The sequence below is a fragment of the Xenopus tropicalis genome, chromosome 7 (assembly GCF_000004195.4).
Source record: "Xenopus tropicalis strain Nigerian chromosome 7, UCB_Xtro_10.0, whole genome shotgun sequence".
In the NCBI taxonomy this organism is placed as follows: Eukaryota; Metazoa; Chordata; class Amphibia; order Anura; family Pipidae; genus Xenopus; species Xenopus tropicalis.
The window spans coordinates 37,478,758-37,492,785 of record NC_030683.2 but is presented as its reverse complement, the minus strand read 5'-3'; the positions used below and the strand labels follow the sequence as shown (position 1 = coordinate 37,492,785).

Sequence of the window (14,028 nt, the reverse complement as noted above, 5' to 3'; positions counted from 1 at the left end):
GTGTAGCCATGGGGGCAGCCATTTAAATTGAAAAAAGGAGAAAAGGCACAGGTTACTAAGCAGATAACAGATAAGTAGCAGATTCCCATTGTATTCTACAGAGTTTATCTGGTATCTTCTTATGTAACCTGTGCCTTTTCTCCTTTTTTCAATTTAAATGGCTGCCCCCATGGCTACACAGCAGCTATTTCTATTAACTATAGTAGTCTTTCTGAAGCAAATACGCAACTTTTACCAGTGCAGGGCAACAGTACATTTTATTTTAATTATTTTAAAACATTTTTATTTTTTAGTGTTACTGTTCCTTTAAATAACAGGAGGTTCTGTTTCTTAACAATAGTTTACAACTTAATGGCATTCTAAGAAGGAAAACTACTGATGAGTTAAAGGCCGGCCAATGCCCTATATAAGGTGTATGATATACAAGTAATACTCTGTTACAAAATTCAGGTAAGTATTGTTGCTGTGTTAGGAACATTTTGCAGGAAGCATGCAGTACAGGCACGTACCAGCAGTGTTAGTAGAATAAGGATCTTGGAGGAGAGTTTCTAGAACCCAGGCTGTATGTGGGCTGGTTCCCTAGGTGGGCTCAAACGTTGACTAGGGGGTGGCTGAGAACTGAAGGTGAGCACTAGGAATCATGCTGATTTGGTGTTCCGGAACTTCAGAAGAATGAGGTACAATGCTATCATATCAGTGTAAATTACCCATGAGCTGGGGGTCTGAGCCAAACTTTGCAGAGAAAAGGGTTACACAAATGAGCATGAACACCTTTGCTCTTATTTTAGAAAGGACAGGCAATGGCCCCCAGTTAGATGCCAGAGATCATCTAAGCCTTATGCTAAACTTACATAAATATTAATGCAAATATGTGGGCATGCACTGCTGTCATTGTATAAGTTTTTTTTTTTTTTTTTAATAAATGGATGTTTAACCCTTTCACTGCCAGCCGTTTTGGGCCAAAGTGGAACTTCTACTGCCAGACATTTTGTTTCACTTTAGGGGCTTTTCCTTGGGGGGAATTTTAGTTTACCCAGGAAAACTATATATTGTTTTTTTTCAGGACAACCTAAGCTTTCAAAATATGGTAGAATTTTTGTGTAATTACAATTCTGTAACAAGATATAGGCTTCTAAATGTCTAAAAAATGAAAAAAAAATTATATTTTCCATAATATAAACACATACACCAGAAACAAATATTATTTTATGCACAAAAATACAACTGATTTGGAAAGTCCCATGTCTCCTGAACGTGCCAATACCAAATATATATATATAGTTTTATGGAGATTTCTCACTTGTATATGTCAAAAACTCCCAGCAGTACACTACCAAATTTCCAAAGCACTGCTCCAGAAAGCTGCATACATTAGATTTCAAGGTCACAAATTCCACTAACATAAGGTTTATCCAAGAAAATTATACATTTTTAGAAAGAACAGATTCTGTGGAATCCAGAATAGATAGAACTGTCTGTCTACTCCAAACTATCAAGTCGCAATGCTTTCCTAAAGTTATTGGTTTTTATCAAAATTTGTGAAATGTATTAAAAATCGCTTCAAAGCTTCCTGTCTATAGTATCTTATCTCCTACAGGTCATAAAGTAACCAAATAAAACACCCTAAATATGAACACCAGGGGTCCACTGAACAGTTTGATGCCCAATATGTATAGGTTTACTTAAGTATGTGGCATGTAGGGGCCCCAATGTGAACATACCCCCATATGACCTATCATTTCTGTCATTCCAGCTTCTGCAAAATCAACACATTTACATCATATTGTGTGGGATAAAGCTACAAAAAAGTACGCTCACCCCAGAAAGCCATATATTTTTGGAAAGTACACATTCCCCCGAATCTAAAATGGGTACCCATGTGTTTCTACTCCAAAGTACCAAGCCGCAAAGCATTTCTAAAGTTAGCAATTTTGATGACAATTCCAAAAATCCCCTCAGAGCTTCCACTTTGCAGTATCTTATCTCCCATATAGCATTAGGTACCAACATAAAACACCAGAGGTCCACTGAACAGTATGATGCCCAATATGTATAGGTTTACCTAAGTATGTGGCATGTGGGGGCCCCAATGTGAACATATACCATATGATCTGCCATTTCTGTCATTTCAGCTTCTGCAAAATCAACACATTTACATCATTTTGTGTGGGACAACGCTACAAAAAAAGTATGCTCACCCCAGAAAGCCATATATTTTTGGAAAGTACACATTCTCCGAAATCTAAAATGGGTACCTATGTCTTTCTACTCAAAAGTACCAAGCCGCAAAGGTTTCCTAAGTTTGCCGATTTTATTACATTTCCAAAAATCACCTCAAAACTTCCAATATGCAGCATCTTATTTTGTATAGGTCATTAGGTACCAAGATAAAACACCCTAAATATGAACCCCAGAGGTCTACTGAACAGTTTGATGCCCACTGTACATAGGTCTATCAAAGCACATGGCAGTTAGAGACCCCCAAATATACCTTGTGCACAATAATTTCATGGCTTACCTTTACCTAATTCATAAACACATGGCAGTTTTATGTGGGAGAGAAACTGCAGAAATATAGGGTTACCCCTGAAAAAACGTTCAGACAAATCCAACATGGGTAAAGAGTCCTTTCTACACCAAAGTACCAATCTGCAAAGCTTTCCTAAAGCTAGTGGTTTCTATGAAATTTCAGAAAATCTACTAAAAATGTTGCAATTTGCCACATTTATCTCACACAATTTCTTGCGTACAAAGGAAAATCACCCCAAATAGGAACACCAGAGGTCTACTGAACAGTTTGATGCCCTATATGCATAGATTTACGAAATTATGCAGGGGCACCCAAATAAAAATAGTGCATTTGAATTTTCACATATGATGCTCCGGCTCGTGAAGTTTTTGCACCCGGTATGTGTATTATGTGCCATAAGACCCCCTAACAGTACGGAGACCCTAGAAAACCATACATTTTCCGAAAGTACACATTCTGACAAAACAAAAATGAGTAAATACATCTTTCTACTGCAAACTACCAAACTACAAAGCTATGCTAAACAGAACGGTTTTTATGACATTTCTGAAAATCGTCACAAAGCTTGCATTTTACCTCATTATGTACCCCCACAATTTGTAACGTATCAACATAAAACATTCTAAATATGAACGCCAGGGGTCTACTGAACAGTTTGATGCCCTATATGCATAGATTTACCAAACTATGCGGAGTACAGGGGCACCCAAATGAAAATAGTGCATTTGAATTTTCACATATGACGCTCCGGCTTGTGCAGTTTTTGCACCCGGTATGTGTATTATGTGCCATAAGACCCCCTAACAGTACGGAGACCCTAGAAAACCATACATTTTCCGAAAGTACACATTCTGACAAAACAAAAATGAGTAAATACATCTTTCTACTGCAAACTACCAAACTACAAAGCTATGCTAAACAGAATGGTTTTTATAACATTTCTGAAAATTGTTACAAAGCTTGCATTTTGCCCCATTATATACCCCACATTTCATAACGTACCAACATAAAACACCATAAATATGAACGCCAGGGGTCTACTGAACAGTTTGATGCCCAATATGCATAGATTTACCAAACTATGTGGGGTACAGAGGAAGCCAAGTTGAAATACAGCAGACAAAATGTCCATGTGCAAGACCAGTAACAAAGAACAATATGAAATGCAATAAAATCGCTAAAATCACAAAGAAAAACCCTAAAATCCTAGTGATATCTGCAGTCAGAATCACAGTTTGAGTATTCTGGCTTGGCAAATTAGTTTTAGAGACAAAGTCAAGTGAAAAATGCACCAAAATCACAGAAAATTTATTAAAAACACCAAAATAATACACAAAAGGTATTGCGCAGTGCGATTAGCGAATACGCTATCCGCAATGGCAATAAAACACTTTTTTCAGGCAAGAAAAAAAACGATGAGATAAAAATTAAAAAAAAATTTACAAAATTACATAAGTGTGTAAGTGAGTGTGTACACATGGTAAAATGTGTTTTGAATGCATGTGTGTGAGTGTGCAAGTAAGTGTGAGTTCTGTAACCCCCCAACCCCCCCCAAAATGTATGTGTGTGTGTAAGTGTGAGTATTAGTGCAATATGTGTGTGTATGTAGCGCTTACTTGGGGTCCAATAGCTGAAGATCACTGGAAAATCGCAGGACACAGCAGCAGGAACCGGTGAGTAGCAGCAGCAGGAACCAGGAGACGCAGGCACAGCAGCAGGAACCGGTGAGTAGCGTTACAGGAAACGGGGGGGGGGGGCGGAGGGGGAGTGCAGGAAGTGAGGGAGAGAGAGGAAAAAGTCGGACACGTAGAATCTACGTGTCCGACTTTTTCTATGGGGCCCCTGGGCGATCGTGCCCCAGGGGCCACTGTTAACCCCCCATCGCTCATTGTCTAGGGGGTTCTTTAATTTGCGATCGCTCTCTGTGCTCGGATAAACCGGCGAGCGCAGAGAACGAGCACAAAGTAAATAAAACGTAGCTCCTACGTGCTGGGCGTTCAACACCTTTTTATGCCAGCACGTAGGAGCTACGTGATTGGCAGGGAAAGGGTTAACACTATTAAGCATGGCTAGTTACATTAAATGTAATGTTTAATCCCTCAGTACATTTGTGAAACACTTTAAATTTCTTTTTAATTATAGGTCAAAAAAAGAAACTCAGAAGCTCAGAGAATTTAAAGAAGGCCTGGTCAGTCAGTACAAATTTCATTTGGAGACCCTTGAACAGATTTTAAAATGCAAAAATCCCTAAATATATACACAGCTTATCAGGAATACATGATATTCTCATTGCTTACTAATGGGCACTGGAAAAATACCCTAAATTCTCCCTTGCTGTCTTTTACAGAATTTCATGGCAGTTGCTTAAAGGGATGTGATACAGCTGACATCACTGTTTGTCTACTTTCCCTCCTGAAGCTTCGTACAGGAATCCTTTCCCAGCCAGACTAGTAAGTAACCTATTCTGCCGACACGGACCCTGCTTGCGCTTGCGCAGTTGAAGTGGATTTCCTGCTACCTCCATCTGCGCATGTGCAAACAGGGTCCGTGTCGGCGGTGAGACCCGAAGAGCCTTCAGTTGGTAAGATGTCGGCCAGGTACGCAGCTGCGCTACTCTGCATTTTTAGCTAGCGATAGGGACAGAGTGTAAACTTTAAAACTATGCGATAAGGGAGAGGTGAGGGGGGTCTAGGCAATGATAGTTAAAGGAGAAGGAAAGTAAAAATCTATTAAGCACACTATTAAATAGTACTACTATTGCTGTGTAAAACGCTATATTTCTGGCTTGCCTAATGAAAGATTTACAGAGATACACATACTAGAACCCACATACTTGTTTCAGTGAACGGCACCGCCATCTTGTCCAGCATGTCTGTATGGGTTATTGCTGAAAAGCACAAGCCAGCCCCTCTCCGATCCCTGCACCTGTTCACAAACCCCTCCCTTCATATGTTTGCCTGACACTTGCAACACCCCCCGCTCCTGCCACAAACACCCCCCGATCCCCGCTCCTGCCACAAACACCCCCCGATCCCCGCTCCTGCCACAAACACCCCCCGATCCCCGCTCCTTCCACAAACACCCCCGCTCCCCCCTCCTGCCGCAAACACCCCCCGCTCCTGCCACAAACACCCCCGCTCCTGCCACCTGCCCCCCCCCCCGCTCCACCCACCTGCCGGGTCTGCATGTCACAGAGCAGTGTTCTCCTGTAGGCTGCGTTGCCATGGCAAACAGACGCTCCTGCTGTGTGCGCATGTGCACGCTATGGATCTGGTCAAATTGTCAGTGCAGGAGCGTTGCATTATGGGAATCTTCTCTACCCTGCTCAGCGTTTTTTTTCCTGTTTGGCTTCTGATCATCTGAACAGGGGAAGTATGGGGAGACTTAAGGGCACTATTGAGACAACTGAAGGTATGCCTGCAGCTTGAGATTAACTCTTTATTAGCCTTTCCTCCTCCTTTAAGGGGGCTTTTTGCCCCTGGGGGTATAGGTAAAAGTTGAACCACTACTTTAAGTGTAATTCTAAAACCACTGACAGTCAGGAGAAGCTGGGAGCTTCTATTGTAACTGCTGAAGGGACACACACCGTAGATCGCTAAAGTCTGTGTAGTCAGGGAAATTTCATGTGTGAATCACACATTCATTACTCAACACTGTTGTATATCTTTCTAGTGGAAGAAACCAGATGAGAAATAGGAGCGTGAGCTGCTGGAGGCAGAAGCATCAGAGAGCAAGGAAAAGAAACTAAACTTGGTAAGAGATTCATAAACTTTATAGACGTGCTGCCAAGCTTGAGTAATGGCCCCAAAACAGGCATGAAATTGCTTACATCAAGGCCTCTCTATAGACATCAGAAAAGATAAACAGACCTGGGCAGGTTGCACTGCAGAACACTAGAAGGAATAAATAAAACCCAGATACACAAATATTTTGGTCTTAGTTGGGATAGTCCCCTGGGTAGGCTGGATGAAGGCCATGATGTAGTTCCAGTGTACAAGTTAGAGGTCTGAGGCTGTGGAGAGTGGAAAAGACCTCTGTCAGGAGAGTTGTGGGTCAAGGACATTCCTATTAAAATGTGCAATAGGTAAATGTGTTTGAGATTCAGGTATCACCTTGGGCAGAGGATTGGGAGTTGAAGAATCCTTAGCAGTCTTGGGTTGGGGGCTAAGGAGTTTTCGATGACCTCCTTGCATTTCTTCACAGACTTGATTCTGGTGTAAGTGAATTAAATATTTTCCTATTCCTTCCATAAATGACCATCTAATCATGCTTCAAATATAGATTTGCCATCTCACCCAGCCATGATGGCCAGAAACAGGAAAAAAAAAACCTGGTAGTTCTTAAGTTTTAGCCCAGTAGACCAGTGCTGTCCAACTTCTGCGGTGCAGAGGGACAGAATTTCCCTATTACATGATGGAGGGCCGCTAATGGAAGCTAGTTTGACCACTCCCCTTTTTTAAACTACACCCATGTCAAACCACACCTATTTTATCACAATGGTGGTAGTGCAGCAAAAGCCCAAGTGCTTGGTACTTACTACGGGGATATCAACCGTCATTCATATGTGAAATTATTATATTATGTCATATTAAGATATACCCTTAAATCCATATGCCTCCTCCTCCCCTGTGGATAGCACAGCAACCTCCAGCACATAATTACACACCTTAGGGACCATTTAATGGCTATTTCCAACTGCTAACAAACTCCCAGAACAAACCCCTGCCAGGTTCACCTCCCACAGGTAGCATAGGGCAGGCAGAGTCTGGCACACACAGGCAGCACTCTACCTGTCCAATGCTGTCTGTGTGTGCCATACTCTGCCTGCCCTACCCTGCCTGTGTGTGCGTGCCATACTCTACCTGCCCTATGCTGCCTATGTGTGCCATACTCTGCCTGCCCTATGCTGCCTGTGTGTACCATATTCTGCCTGCCCTTAGCTGCCTGTGTGTGCCATACCCTCCCTGCCCTATGCTGCCTATGTTCCATAATCTGCCTACCTTATGCTGCCTGTGTGTGCCATACACACAGTCAGCATAGTCCAGGCAGTACATACAATGTCTGAGGTGTGAACAGGTGAACAATGGGGGTGATTAGAGCCTGAGTCTGAGGTGTGAACACTGCAGGGGGTGAACAATGCAGGGATTAAAAAGTGTGAACAACACACATCTGGAACAATGTTTTCCAGCACAATAAAAAACATACTTAAAGCCTGAATGTTTTACTTTGATTACATTTCCTGACAACTAATAAATATGCTTTGTGTGTCCCATTTGTCTACTGCAGTGCTGTCCAACTGGCGGCCCGTGAACCCCCTCTGTGTGGCCCCCCCCCACCTGTCTGGTTGCTTTGATGGTTTACCTTTATGTAAGATTTAAATGGAATTAGTAACTGGCCCCTTGCATGTTTCTCACCTCAGATTCAGATGTTTTATCCCTTTCATTAAATGAGCCACACTTTCTCTGTAGTACAGACCCTGTCACACTTCTAAACCTCCTGTAACCAGGCATTGGCTTTTTGCTGTCCATGCTGGCTCACAGTGGGGAATGCACCAGTCAGGATACTCTCAGTGCACTCTTGTTCATGACAGTGAATGTTGGGTAATATTAATAATTGCTTTAATTGACTCCAGTAACAGTTCTGCACCAGAGCACTTTTGCATCAACCATCATGGAAACTGCTTCACAAAAAGACTGTAACTGTCTTCATATGAGGTTATTTGTACCAGTTTCTACAGGATTCTTAATAGCGTCTATAAAATTTCTTTAAATAAAACAGCTTTACACTCAGAGACATTGTGTGCTATGTGACTTTGTATTGTTTTTGTATTAACCAGGTGATGTTCCCACTATTGATCCTCTGAAATTCTACACACACCTTTACAAAACCCTCTATGGGCTCCATGCAGGTAATCTGAATATGTACACGTGCGGGTGCGGGCACATGGGTAGGCTGATCAGAGCGTAGGGGCTGATCTGTTTATCTGCAGGCTGAGAATCAGCCTGGCTTAGCAATAGCCTAAAAAGAGACGCATGGCTGAAGGCACTATGGAAGTAAGAATATGGATAGTCTCACTCCAAATTTCAACATTAAATTATAATCATCAATACAATTATATTGTTATGTCAGTTGTGCACCAAAAACTTTTAAATCTGTTTCTGACCTTTCCGCCTTCATATATTCCATATATAGAATTTGTATGGGCTTTACATGTAGCCAGATATTTTACATGTATACTCAGATGTTTGGGCAGTACCATTCCATTTATCCCCTGGGTTAACCCTGAGAATAGCTTGCTCCTGCCTGAGTTGATTAGCGATAATATTACTATGCTCAAAGAAATCCTCCTTAAACTATGGTTTTTGTTTATACATTAGTCCCTGTTACCTGAACCCACAGAAGCCCACAGTCTAATCACTGTGCCTACTGCCATGGGTGCTGGGTATAAACTTTACATAATAGAAGAGCATTTATATTATATCCTTTACAAAGTGGGACCAAATGTTGCCCGTTAACATACTTTACCTGACAGCTTTTTATAATACAGTTACCCATCACACCTGCCGTTACTTATATAGCTCTTAGGGGCTGCCACACAATACTGTATACTATATATATAATATAAATAGCACAATAGTAATTAATACTGATTCTCATTACATGGCAGAATCAGCTTCTGACAGAAGAAAATTATTTTCTGCTTGATGATTTGTGAAGACCACTAAGCTTACTGAGCATGTGCAGTGTCACTGGCACATCTAACAGAGTCCAATGTAGTGGCCCATATGCACAACAGCGAAGGTCAAAATCATTACTGTTATAAATAGTGCTGGGCGGTATACCGGTAAAAACCGAACACCGGTTTTCTTTTAAAAAAACTATATAAATTTTTTACATAACCCCATACCGGTGTGCGCGCTTCCTGGCAATTTTTCCAAATACTTCCGGGTGCACGCGTGACGTCAGCACGCACGTGACGGCAGCGCGCACGCGACGTCAGCACGCACGTGACGTCAGCGCCATCGCTAGGACGCATCATTCAGAGTCGGATACCAATGTGAGCTGTCGGGGGTGCCTGCGGCTGCCTGGCCAGTAATTATATTTTATGTGAAGGGGATGGGGGGGTATATTTATGTGAAGGGGATGGGGGGGTGTTTGGGGTGGGGTGGGGGGGGGTGCGTGCGGATGTGGGGGTGGCGGGGGGGGTGTTTGGGGTGGTCACCTAATCATGCATGGGGAAAAAAAAATACCGTCAAATACCGTGATACCGATATAATTTTGAAAAATACCGTGATATAAATTTTTGGTCATACCGCCCAGCTCTAGTTATAAAGATTCTGAAACTGGCTGGCTCAATATATAAAATATGGTATTGCTTCCCATATTTATTTTTAGGGTTTAAAGGAGAAGGAAAGTCAAAGTCACTTGGGGGTGCCAAAATGTTAGACACCCCCAAGTGACTTCAATGGTCAGGAATCCTAGCAACCAGATGGTATTATTATTCGCAGCAATGAATTTGGTGCATTCCTGCCATGAGTAGTGAAAGTAGAAATGCCTACTAAACATCAGAGGGGAATCTGACAAATCAATTATTCTTTCCATGATCTAGGACAAGAATTATTTATTGAACTAAGGACAAAAGTATTGTTACCCTTAGCAACCAAACAGAAATCTACTATAATTATAATCACTGAAGCTGACCTTTCTGTTTAATTTTTTTCTCTTCTCTATACAGATCTTGCTACAGAGCTTTGCCTGCTTTTGCCTGCGTTTTTTTGCTTCGGCGATGGATTGGATTTTACAGTTTTTTTTTATAGTTTATTCCATCTTTACTAAACTAGCGTCAGGGAGAACAAGAACCTACAGAGGGAGGTCCCTTTGGGGTACCCCGGCCTTGTGCCGGCCCCTCGGCCTTACAGCATCATTTCAAGCTTCGTTTAAGAGGTAATCTTGCAAATATATTCTACAGCATATCTGCCTTAAATTCACTGGGGGGGGGGGGGGAATGCCAATTAGTTAAGTCACTTATATCTTTCCCAAGTCTATGCTCCTCTTCATCCCATGGTAGTTGGTTAGGCTGTTGCCATCTTGCCCCAACTTCCCAGGGTCCCCTGTGCCTTAGTCAGACTTGTGCAGTACGGAACTTTTCCAAAGACAACCTTATTGCACATGTGCCCAGTCTGAAGAGCTGGAGGATGCTGGGGAGCTTTGGGAAGATGGCAGCAGCCTGCCCTGCAGAAAACTATCCTGGGCCACAGTGTGCTACATTATGGTACATATGGATGCAGCATCAAAAAATGGCAGCAACTAATGTGTCATTAATAGTAATAAAGCTCAGGGTGTACTCTCAGTAGCATTATACATCTTAAAATAGTGAGAGTCATTGACCCCCGGATCATAGGCGGATTTTGAATAAGGCTAGGGGTGGCTAAGCCTCCCCAAACCTGCTTGGCACCTTACAAAAAACAAAACAAAATAAAAACTCACTCCATTTCTGCACTGTCCTGCAAATCTTCTGTTCCTGCAGGCCCATTCTGCTGTGCTCCGACTGGACCTTTCTTCTTGTGGATTCTCCAATCAGAGCACAGCTTTCTTGACAGACAGTAAAATTGACCAATCAAAGCACAGATGCACACAGGGATCAGGAGATTTTGCAAACTAAAGGCGGTGCAGAAATGGAAGAATCTGCAGCTGTAACTTAACCTGAGAACCAACTCTCAACTTTTGCTGCAGATTTCATCCCACTCCCACAGGTACTATACGTGGGTACTATACCCAGGTACTATACAAAGGTACTACATACAGGCTGCGTCTCACTGCGTGTAATGGGCTTGTTTTGTACATACAGGCTGCGTCTCACTGTGTGTAATGGGCTGGGTTTGTACATACAGGCTGCATCTCACTGCGTGTAATGGGCTGGTTTTGTACATACAGGCTGCGTCTCACTGCGTGTAATGGGCTGGGTTTGTACATACAGGCTGCGTCTCACTGCGTGTAATGGGCTGGTTTTGTGCATACAGGCTGCGTCTCACTGAGTGTAATGGGCTGGGTTTGTACATACAGGCTGCGTCTCACTGCGTGTAATGTGCTGGGTTTGTACATACAGGCTGCGTCTCACTGCGTGTAATGGGCTGGTTTTGTACATACAGGCTGCGTCTCACTGCGTGTAATGGGCTGGTTTTGTACATACAGGCTGTGTCTCACTGCGTGTAATGTGCTGGGTTTGTACATACAGGCTGCGTCTCACTGTGTGTAATGGGCTGGTTTTGTACATACAGGGTGCATCTCACTGAGTGTAATGGGCTGGGTTTGTACATACAGGCTGCGTCTCACTGCGTGTAATGTGCTGGGTTTGTACATACAGGCTGCGTCTCACTGCGTGTAATGGGCTGGTTTTGTACATACAGGGTGTGTCTCACTGAGTGTAATGGGCTGGTTTTGTACATACAGGGTGCGTCTCACTGAGTGTAATGTGCTGGGTTTCTACATACAGGCTGCGTCTCACTGTGTGTAATGGGCTGGTTTTGTACATACAGGGTGCGTCTCACTGAGTGTAATGGGCTGGGTTTGTACATACAGGCTGCGTCTCACTGCGTGTAATGGGCTGGGTTTGTACATACAGGCTGCGTCTCACTGCGTGTAATGTGCTGGGTTTCTACATACAGGCTGCGTCTCACTGTGTGTAATGGGCTGGTTTTGTACATACAGGGTGCGTCTCACTGAGTGTAATGGGCTGGGTTTGTACATACAGGCTGCGTCTCACTGCGTGTAATGTGCTGGGTTTGTACATACAGGCTGCGTCTCACTGCGTGTAATGGGCTGGGTTTGTACATACAGGCTGCGTCTCACTGCGTGTAATGTGCTGGGTTTGTACATACAGGCTGCGTCTCACTGCGTGTAATGGGCTGGTTTTGTACATACAGGCTGCGTCTCACTGCGTGTAATGTGCTGGGTTTGTACATACAGGCTGCGTCTCACTGCGTGTAATGGGCTGGGTTTGTACATACAGGCTGCGTCTCACTGCGTGTAATGGGCTGGTTTTGTACATACAGGCTGCGTCTCACTGCGTGTAATGGGCTGGTTTTGTACATACAGGCTGCGTCTCACTGCGTGTAATGTGCTGGGTTTGTACATACAGGCTGCGTCTCACTGTGTGTAATGGACTGGTTTTGTACATACAGGGTGCGTCTCACTGTGTGTAATGGGCTGGGTTTGTACATACAGGCTGTGTCTCACTGAGTGTAATGGGCTGGTTTTGTACATACAGGCTGCGTCTCACTGTGTGTAATGGGCTGGGTTTGTACATACAGTCTGCGTCTCACTGCGTGTAATGTGCTGGGTTTGTACATACAGGCTGCGTCTCACTGCGTGTAATGTGCTGGGTTTGTACATACAGGCTGCGTCTCACTGTGTGTAATGGGCTGGTTTTGTACATACAGGCTGCGTCTCACTGCGTGTAATGGGCTGGTTTTGTACATACAGGCTGCGTCTCACTGCGTGTAATGGGCTGGTTTTGTACATACAGGCTGCGTCTCACTGCGTGTAATGGGCTGGTTTTGTACATACAGGCTGCATCTCACTGCGTGTAATGGGCTGGTTTTGTACATACAGGCTGCGTCTCACTGCGTGTAATGGGCTGGTTTTGTACATACAGGCTGCGTCTCACTGCGTGTAATGGGCTGGGTTTGTACATACAGGCTGCGTCTCACTGAGTGTAATGGGCTGGTTTTGTACATACAGGCTGCGTCTCACTGCGTGTAATGGGCTGGTTTTGTACATACAGGCTGCGTCTCACTGCGTGTAATGGGCTGGTTTTGTACATACAGGCTGCGTCTCACTGCGTGTAATGTGCTGGGTTTGTACATACAGGCTGCGTCTCACTGTGTGTAATGGACTGGTTTTGTACATACAGGGTGCGTCTCACTGTGTGTAATGGGCTGGGTTTGTACATACAGGCTGTGTCTCACTGAGTGTAATGGGCTGGTTTTGTACATACAGGCTGCGTCTCACTGTGTGTAATGGGCTGGGTTTGTACATACAGTCTGCATCTCACTGCGTGTAATGTGCTGGGTTTGTACATACAGGCTGCATCTCACTGCATGTAATGGGCTGGTTTTGTACATACAGGGTGCGTCTCACTGCGTGTAATGGGCTGGTTTTGTACATACAGGGTGCGTCTCACTGAGTGTAATGGACTGGGTTTGTACATACAGGCTGCGTCTCACTGCGTGTAATGGACTGGGTTTGTACATACAGGCTGCGTCTCACTGCGTGTACTGGACTGGGTTTGTACATACAGGCTGCGTCTCACTGCGTGTAATGGGCTGGGTTTGTACATACAGGGTGCGTCTCACTGCGTGTAATGGGCTGGGTTTGTACATACAGGCTGCGTCTCACTGCGTGTAATGTGCTGGGTTTGTACATACAGGCTGCGTCTCACTGCGTGTAATGTGCTGGGTTTGTACATACAGGCTGCGTCTCACTGCGTGTAATGGGCT

The 14,028-nt window shown here is 43.8% G+C and overlaps 1 long non-coding RNA gene across 3 annotated transcripts in view; it reads left to right on the top strand.

The window, feature by feature from the left end:
* The window catches only part of LOC101735151, a 34,357-nt gene extending 23,887 nt beyond the window's left edge, over positions 1-10,470 (top strand). Inside the window, exons 1-5 of one of the 3 annotated variants that reach the window (XR_004223612.1) lie at positions 4,521-4,718; positions 4,878-4,980; positions 6,203-6,283; positions 8,367-8,438; positions 10,266-10,470. This is a non-coding gene — a long non-coding RNA (uncharacterized LOC101735151). The other 2 variants (XR_004223611.1, XR_001924974.2) reach the window with 2 other exon arrangements.
* Positions 10,471-14,028: the final 3,558 nt, after the last annotated feature.